Below are 7430 nucleotides of genomic sequence, written 5' to 3' on the forward strand. Positions count from 1 at the left end.
TGCTGAGCTCTCCAACTACCAGCTGTGCTGTATCCTATAGGCCAAAAACATTGACAAAAAATACGGTAAGTTGCACAATCATCGTACCAGACTATTTACACGCGAAGTTTAAGTACACCATACAAAACTAAGAGGAAAATTATTCTTCGAACTGCAACAACTTTCCCTTAGTTCAGTTTCACCAAAATCATGCCCATACCCGAAAGTTCTCTCTCTGCAGATCTACTTTTGTTCAGCAACTGAATGAACTCTGGATCAGCCATGCGTGACAAGAGTTTTCTCACGGTCCATTGTTTCTTTATTACGTCATAGAATAGTAAATAACACTTTCAACAAAAGTTCATACCAGTGCTTATAAACTATAAAGTATTACGCTTTTTCCGTGGTACATTGTACTCGTCAGCAAATTCTAAAAAAATTTATACCCTGAGCTAGATCAACTTAGAGGTTCTGGCAAGCAGTTCTTATAATTATTCATTTATATAGCTGATTCACCTCGTTTGTCTTCTCCCAGCCTGCATCTCCATTGGCTAAATGGTAAACAACCGTAAATTGTACTCAGGAGACTTCTTGTTTACTGTATTTTCAGACTTAGATTTATTATCTATTCTTTTACTGATACTGCCGTTCACACCTGCGAAAACAAACCGATACTCTTAAGCTTACACAGAGATTCTTACAGGATACGTAGAAGAACACTCCCCGAAATTTGGACAAAAACGACAACAACTCACATACAAGAATTGAGTTTAACGTTGAATAACCGTACGTATACTCATTGTCAAAGTAAGTTACTACTTCAGCAAGAAACCCGATAAGCTACAAACATAACTCCTATATCTAGTTTGGTCTACCAGTTTACAATTACATATCCTGATGTCCATGTGATATGAATTGGCAGAACCATAGAAATCTAACAACAATTTGGCGTTTTTATGGCAAAGCAATCTGCCTGGGTGGTATATTTTAATACTGCTATATAATTTCTTGTAAAAGTGTTTTCTAGCTATTAATTGAAGTTTAAGAATTTCTTTTTTAATAAACACTTCAACTGTCGATCGAAGTTTGGAAACTTGCTCTGAATAACTTTGTATGAACACTCTTTTTAGTACGTTCCCGGATTGTTATCCAGCATATATTGTGATAAGAATTTTTCAATGAAAATACCCGCTTTTTAACCTTAACACTGAATATATAAATTATCCATGTCTCAATGTGACAGCTTTAGCTATAGGCTATGTATCTCCCATTGTCTGAACATTGTTTTGCTCATTGCATCTGCTACGACCCGCTGAGTTTTTAATGTCAAACATTTTAACTCCCATCGCTTTCACATTATGTAAGCTTGCACTTATACCAGCGAGCAGAGTTTGCCGATTTAATAATAGAAATCAACAGGTAAGTTGTCTAAGCTAGTCATGGTGATTGTAACTCAATAGACATCTTATAAATAGTAGTATTACTTACGTTCTTGGTTATTCGTATTATGGAGAAAGTGTACAGCACCCATAATAAAAAAAATCTTCTTGTAAAGGATTCCTGTTGAAATATTAAAAGTTTTCGGCCGACAAAAGGTTAGGGTATTCTAACCGCACGCAACAATAGAGTTAGATAGATAGACGTAATAAATTCATTCATTTAATACGTAGCCTAATAAGCTCTATACACAAGTAGCCTACAGAACTTACAGAGAGAAGTAGGCCAACCTGAGACCTGTAAACGATATTTTCACTATCTGGCACTACACTGGTAAACAGGCCAATGAAGAAGCCTACCGTCATCATTCTTACAAAAAATAATCATTGAAACCGGCAGCCTGATATCCTTCACACTTCAAACGAGACTTACACCTCGTTTCTGAAAATAGTATCTATCATTATTGTTCTCGCATTATCGCTCCGTTATCACACCTTCGTGACGTTTTGCTCTAGTGTTAAAATACGCCTTTGAATTTCCCTAGTTATCACTGAAAACTACTCGTTGATTGTGCAATATATCGCCAATATCAATTAGAAAGTCAGTTGACGATAGGTTTTACAGTTTTTTGCAAGTTTGCGTTGATAAGATTGCATTGTGGCGTAAACTACCACCTGTCTGTGTAAGTGAGGCTGCAAATTAAACAACACAGTACAAAATAAAGAGATAAGGGCGATGTACGACATGCGATGTAACAGATAAGGAGCTAAAATCTAGATAATGGTCATAATTTGACAATAAAAATAAGCCGATATGGTGAGTCACTATTTCCAAAAGACTGTTTGCTTAAAATAGTAGTTGGTATAGTTTAATTCTGACAATTTTTAAAATTTTGCATTTTGTAGCTAATCATTATCTGTCAGTATTTTTGCTTCATTTTTGAAGTTATTGAGGTACCGAGTTATTGAGAGAGTCAAATTATTATGAACTATTTTATAACTATTATAACTATTAAACTATTTTACGTATTGCTTTGATCTAAATATGGGCCTTATGGTTGATTTTGAGTAGGAGCGGTCGATTCGGGTGAACACTGCGAAAATATGCCGAAGTGGCACGGAAGACGTAAGTGTCTTATTCATGTCAGGAAAGTATGGTGTTGAGCGGCTAAATTGCTGGAAATAGCTTACCCTTTAATTTAGACATAAGTTGAAATAAACAAGCTAAGTTCGGAAAGAAGGATCTGATAAATTATAATCCATTGAATTTCCATTAATTTGTCCGACCAAGCTAGACGATATAGGACGGGGACAAGTAGGGAGTATTCCTTGTTCAGGATAACATCTCATCATATTGCTTTTATGAAATTTGCATGGTTTATATTTTGATAAATTATTCGAAACATATTGGTTGAAGAAGTGCACGAAATGCAATCGAAGTGACTGAATAATGTTAAAATACAGCAAAAATACAAAGTTTTGGGAACCTTCATCATTTAACAATTTTAACTCATTCAAACAAAAAGGATTTTATAAAATGACTCTTCTTTTATTCTTATTAATTATTATTAAACAGCACAATAGAACAGAGAATAAAGCTATATGCAGTATAAAAAAGAATAATGACAAACTATATACAAACTATATCTTGTTTTTTATTTTAGTTTTTTTGTTGTTGTTATTATTTGTTTCAAATTGATTCAGATTTTTACTTAGTGGTAAACATTCTGATATGGTGTGTTTACATTTGGCAACTTCACATCAGTATAGGTCTACATCGCAAAATGAGCGCAAGTAAGTAAACAAATACTTGTTAGCTCGTCCGATCTACAGCTGCTACATCAAGCTGTTTTGTTCCACAATACTTGCGCAAAAGGTGGTTTTGCTAATACTTGGTAAAGAGCCTTTGTCTTGGCATAGTACTCATAGGCGCCCACAACGTATAGGCTACACACAGTACGCAATTCCGATCATTTTTCTGTGTCAAGCTGTGTTTTCTGAAACAATCCTAAATACGCCCCTGGACACAAGGTTGATATGTACAGCACAATACAATTGTATCATTACTGGCATAAAATATTTCAGTGCATATCTTTTGAAGATATTCTTCGGGCGCCCCTGGTACAAATAATCTAATGGTGTTGAATCTTAAGCTTTACCGCAATCCTTGCTTTTACAGCATTACATCATAAAACTCATCATCAGAATTTTCCAAGTTGAACGCTTGCAGGACCTGATTTGTGACGTTCGATTGCGCATAGAATTGTCTAGACTGCCCTTTTAAATTTGTTTCAATAGTAATATATCTCTTTGTAACTTATATTTTCTCCACTCATACTTAGGTGTTGGAATGCAATGCTAATTTTCTGGCCCACTTTTTTACATTTCCTGCTCAGAACTTCACGTTTATGTACATATTTTGTTTTTGATTTTATTTACTTCATTTTTCTCCATTGACTGTGGAAAGCAAAAAAAGCTTGGTGCTAATCTTGTTGCAGCAAAGCATAACAAGAAATCCGCAAACAATCAACAAACGGGAAAAATCGGCAAAGCCCTGAAGCTTAGAACGTGCATGGTGTAAACTATAGTTTACAAGTAATAAAAACTTATATACATTCATTCATTCATTCATTTTATTTTTCGCCTTCATTGTGGAGGACGAAAAATTGTCCTGACGCAGGTGGTCGCTATCATGTTAGCAACTCCGATGATAATTAAACGGGAAAATGTGGCAAGGCCTCCAAGGCAATAACGTGCATTACGATAGTACACAAGGAAAGAAATTTTTTTAACGTCAGCACGGCCACTAAACCCCGATTACAAAAAAAACATAATTAAAACGCATTAAAACAAAACCGAAGTTAAGCTGATAGTTAGGCAGCACATAAGCGTTGTGTCACAGTCAAAATGGAAATGAACTGTGTGCTTGAATGAAAAAAAAGCCCGCTAAAATCAACTTCATCCAAGGAACTGGAGTCCCGTTCAGGCGGTCTGTGGACAGAACAAGTTAAGGATTTTTACACAGGTCGGTCGTGGGAGGGAGTAGATGATCCAGCCTGATAGTTTAATCAGCTTGCTTGAAGACTCATACATGGACACTGTCCATTAGACAATGATGTAGGAGTAGGCCTACCATGAAGACATGAACCTATCTGACGCCCGGTTGGATCTTGCCATTTTGGAGTGAGCGATTTTGAAAATTTATTTCCCAGAGTTATGTTTATTTTGCCAGGGTGTAAAGGAGGCACAATTTTGAATCCAAGGTTATCCCGCTTGTGTCCTGAAAAACAATATCTAAGTTACCACACAGGAGGAAGTACTGAACTTTGATTTTACAAAAACGGTGGGATAGAGGACTTTAAAACTTTTCCTCGAGCTCCGCAGTGAGTTAATCCCGCGATGGAGAGAAGGCGAGTGCACAATAAACACGACGGTTTTGGCCATGCCCCTCCTTCTCAATCCAATTTTCAACTCATGCCCCTTCTTCTCAATTTTCTTATTTGTGACTGCATTTTTTGGCCACTTACTTTGTGTAAATTTAAACAGGGAAACCAGTTTGAACTATTCGCCAACCATTTGACATTTAGCGATACAATTACGACTTACGTCAACCCTAATTTTGAGACTGGTCGAGAACGATAAAAAACTCTTTGTATTTTAATATGTTGTCTATTAATAAAAATTAATCATGCGTAACAGAATTCCGCGGTTTTTGTAAACCTCAAAGGGAAATACCCTGAATGTACTGGGCTGGCAACCTCCCATGTTCCTTGGGGTTATGTTGTACATGTATAGTCTTATGACACACCAATAGGTTATTTCCTATTTTAATATTCGGTTGAGTTTTATCAGGATTGTTTGATGACAATTTTACATTGGCGCTAAAACCTGAAAACTGGTTGCTTTGTTTGGTTAATTAAAAATTTAATTCCACATGCAGCCTATTTTAGTAGTGAAGTGCGCGCTACTATTATACGAAGTACTAATAGTACGAAGTACTATTTTCTACTTTGCTATTTAGGTAACCAGTGGTCGATGAAGTAGACACTACGCCTATTTTACCGGCCGCCTTTTACCGAAGTAGAAAATTATGAACGAAATGGTTATTTCATCAGCGTCCGTTTACCGAAGTTGCAGAATCCTGTAATCCTGTCATGCAGTGTTATGCTTCGCTGATTCGATATTTAATGACGAGAATTTTATATCTTATTTAATCTGTATATTACATTAATTATAATATCATCCCAATCCCAATACGGTGACCGGCAAATTTAAGTTGTTGGGTTTATGACTCTCGTTTTGGACGATGGAAGAAAGCATTGTGGTGTCGCAGTGGTTAAAGATTGGGCTTGTATGCTGGAGATCTCTGGTTCAAATCTTGCTATTGTTTAACTTATTGCTTTTGTCCAAATTAATTTTTAATGTAATTTAGTTATTAGAGGTGATATTTTGGATTGGAGGGGATTAGTATTAAATTAATTTATACTTCAGAAAAACTTGTAATTTTTAGTTGAAAAGTAGTGAGTTTGTTTCAATTCGCAGCCTAGCTTAGTAATTTAATCATGAGAAGTGAGAGTTTGGGTTGGAGGGGATTAGTTTTAAATTAATTTAGACTTTGGAAAACAATTTTCATTTTTAGTTGAAAGAGCTTAGTAATGTAATGTAAACGACTGCGACTGGAGAGTGCGGTAGTTTCGACGAGAAATTGTGCATGCAAAGGCATGAAGTTAGGCGTGATGGCGTGCACTGAAATATCAATTCTTTGTTTATTTATTATACACTGGCGTTCAAAGAACCAGTTTTTCTTTGTTTATTTTTTATAAATCGGTGTAATGAATAAAATATTTGGTGTACATGAATCTTGTGCATGCGAGTTCCACACTTTCCACTACAGATAAATGGCAATTAGGCTAGGATTAATTAACGTAAAACTAATCCCCTCTGACCCAAAATCTCACTTCTCATGATTAAATTGCCTCAGTAGGCTGTAAATAGATCCTTTCCGATTTGCGACCTGGGTGGCAAGATTTTTTGATCGCCTGTACTTAACACTAGAAGCTATCAACCCACTTTGATTCTTTTTGAAATTGCAAGTATTCTGAGCATTAGATTGTTAAAATTTTGCTCAGATGGACAGCCTATGATATTCTTTACACAGCAATTGAAAAATGTTGCGTGGGTTATATTTTACAGTGCTTTGAAGCCTACACATTGATTTTGTTTGCTATAAGGCCATGTTACGTGGTCTATGTAGCATGCGACGTGAAATGTGTAAGAGTCTGTATTGTATCTGCGGCGTGTTTATGTATAATAATTCAGTTTATATTTATTGCTAGGCTATTATTTTAAACTTTGCTTGAAATACAAGTCAAAATTACTTGTGTAGAGCAGATACCACGCAAACTCTTGCGCATTTTACGTCGCATACTACATTGACCACACAACGTGACCTCATGTTGAAAGCAAACAATGTTTGAGATTCAAAGTGCTGTAAAACAAAAACTAGACATTTTTTACTCTGCAAAAAAATTCATCTTCTTCTAACCTGAGCAAAATCTTTGCATTCCAATGCCGAGAACGCTCGTAATTCGAGAAAGAATCGAAGTGGGTCGACGATTTCCACTGTTAAATGTTAAGTATAGACTACCGAAAACATCTTGCCGTCCAAAACAATGTGGCACCGGTGTAAAGGGTCCAGATATTGAAATAACCTAATGCTAATTTTTCCTTTTTTCAAAACTCGAACTAAATCCCTATACTTAACATTAAAAAATAATCCCCTCCTACCCAAACTCTCATGACTAAATTTGAACAAACAAAGTTTGTTAAACATTAGCTAGAGTTGACTCGAAACCTCCAATATACGGACCCAATCACTAACCACTACCCCACTAAATTTCTTTTTCTCCTCATCCAAACTGAGAGTAATAAACCTATCAGCGAAAATATGCGGGTCTAGGAACTATGATGTTGCAACTTTGGTAAGTGGACCCCAATGTAATGCTCACTTCGATT

This window comes from Clavelina lepadiformis, chromosome 1 (genome assembly GCF_947623445.1).
Source record: "Clavelina lepadiformis chromosome 1, kaClaLepa1.1, whole genome shotgun sequence".
Classification (NCBI taxonomy): Eukaryota; Metazoa; Chordata; class Ascidiacea; order Aplousobranchia; family Clavelinidae; genus Clavelina; species Clavelina lepadiformis.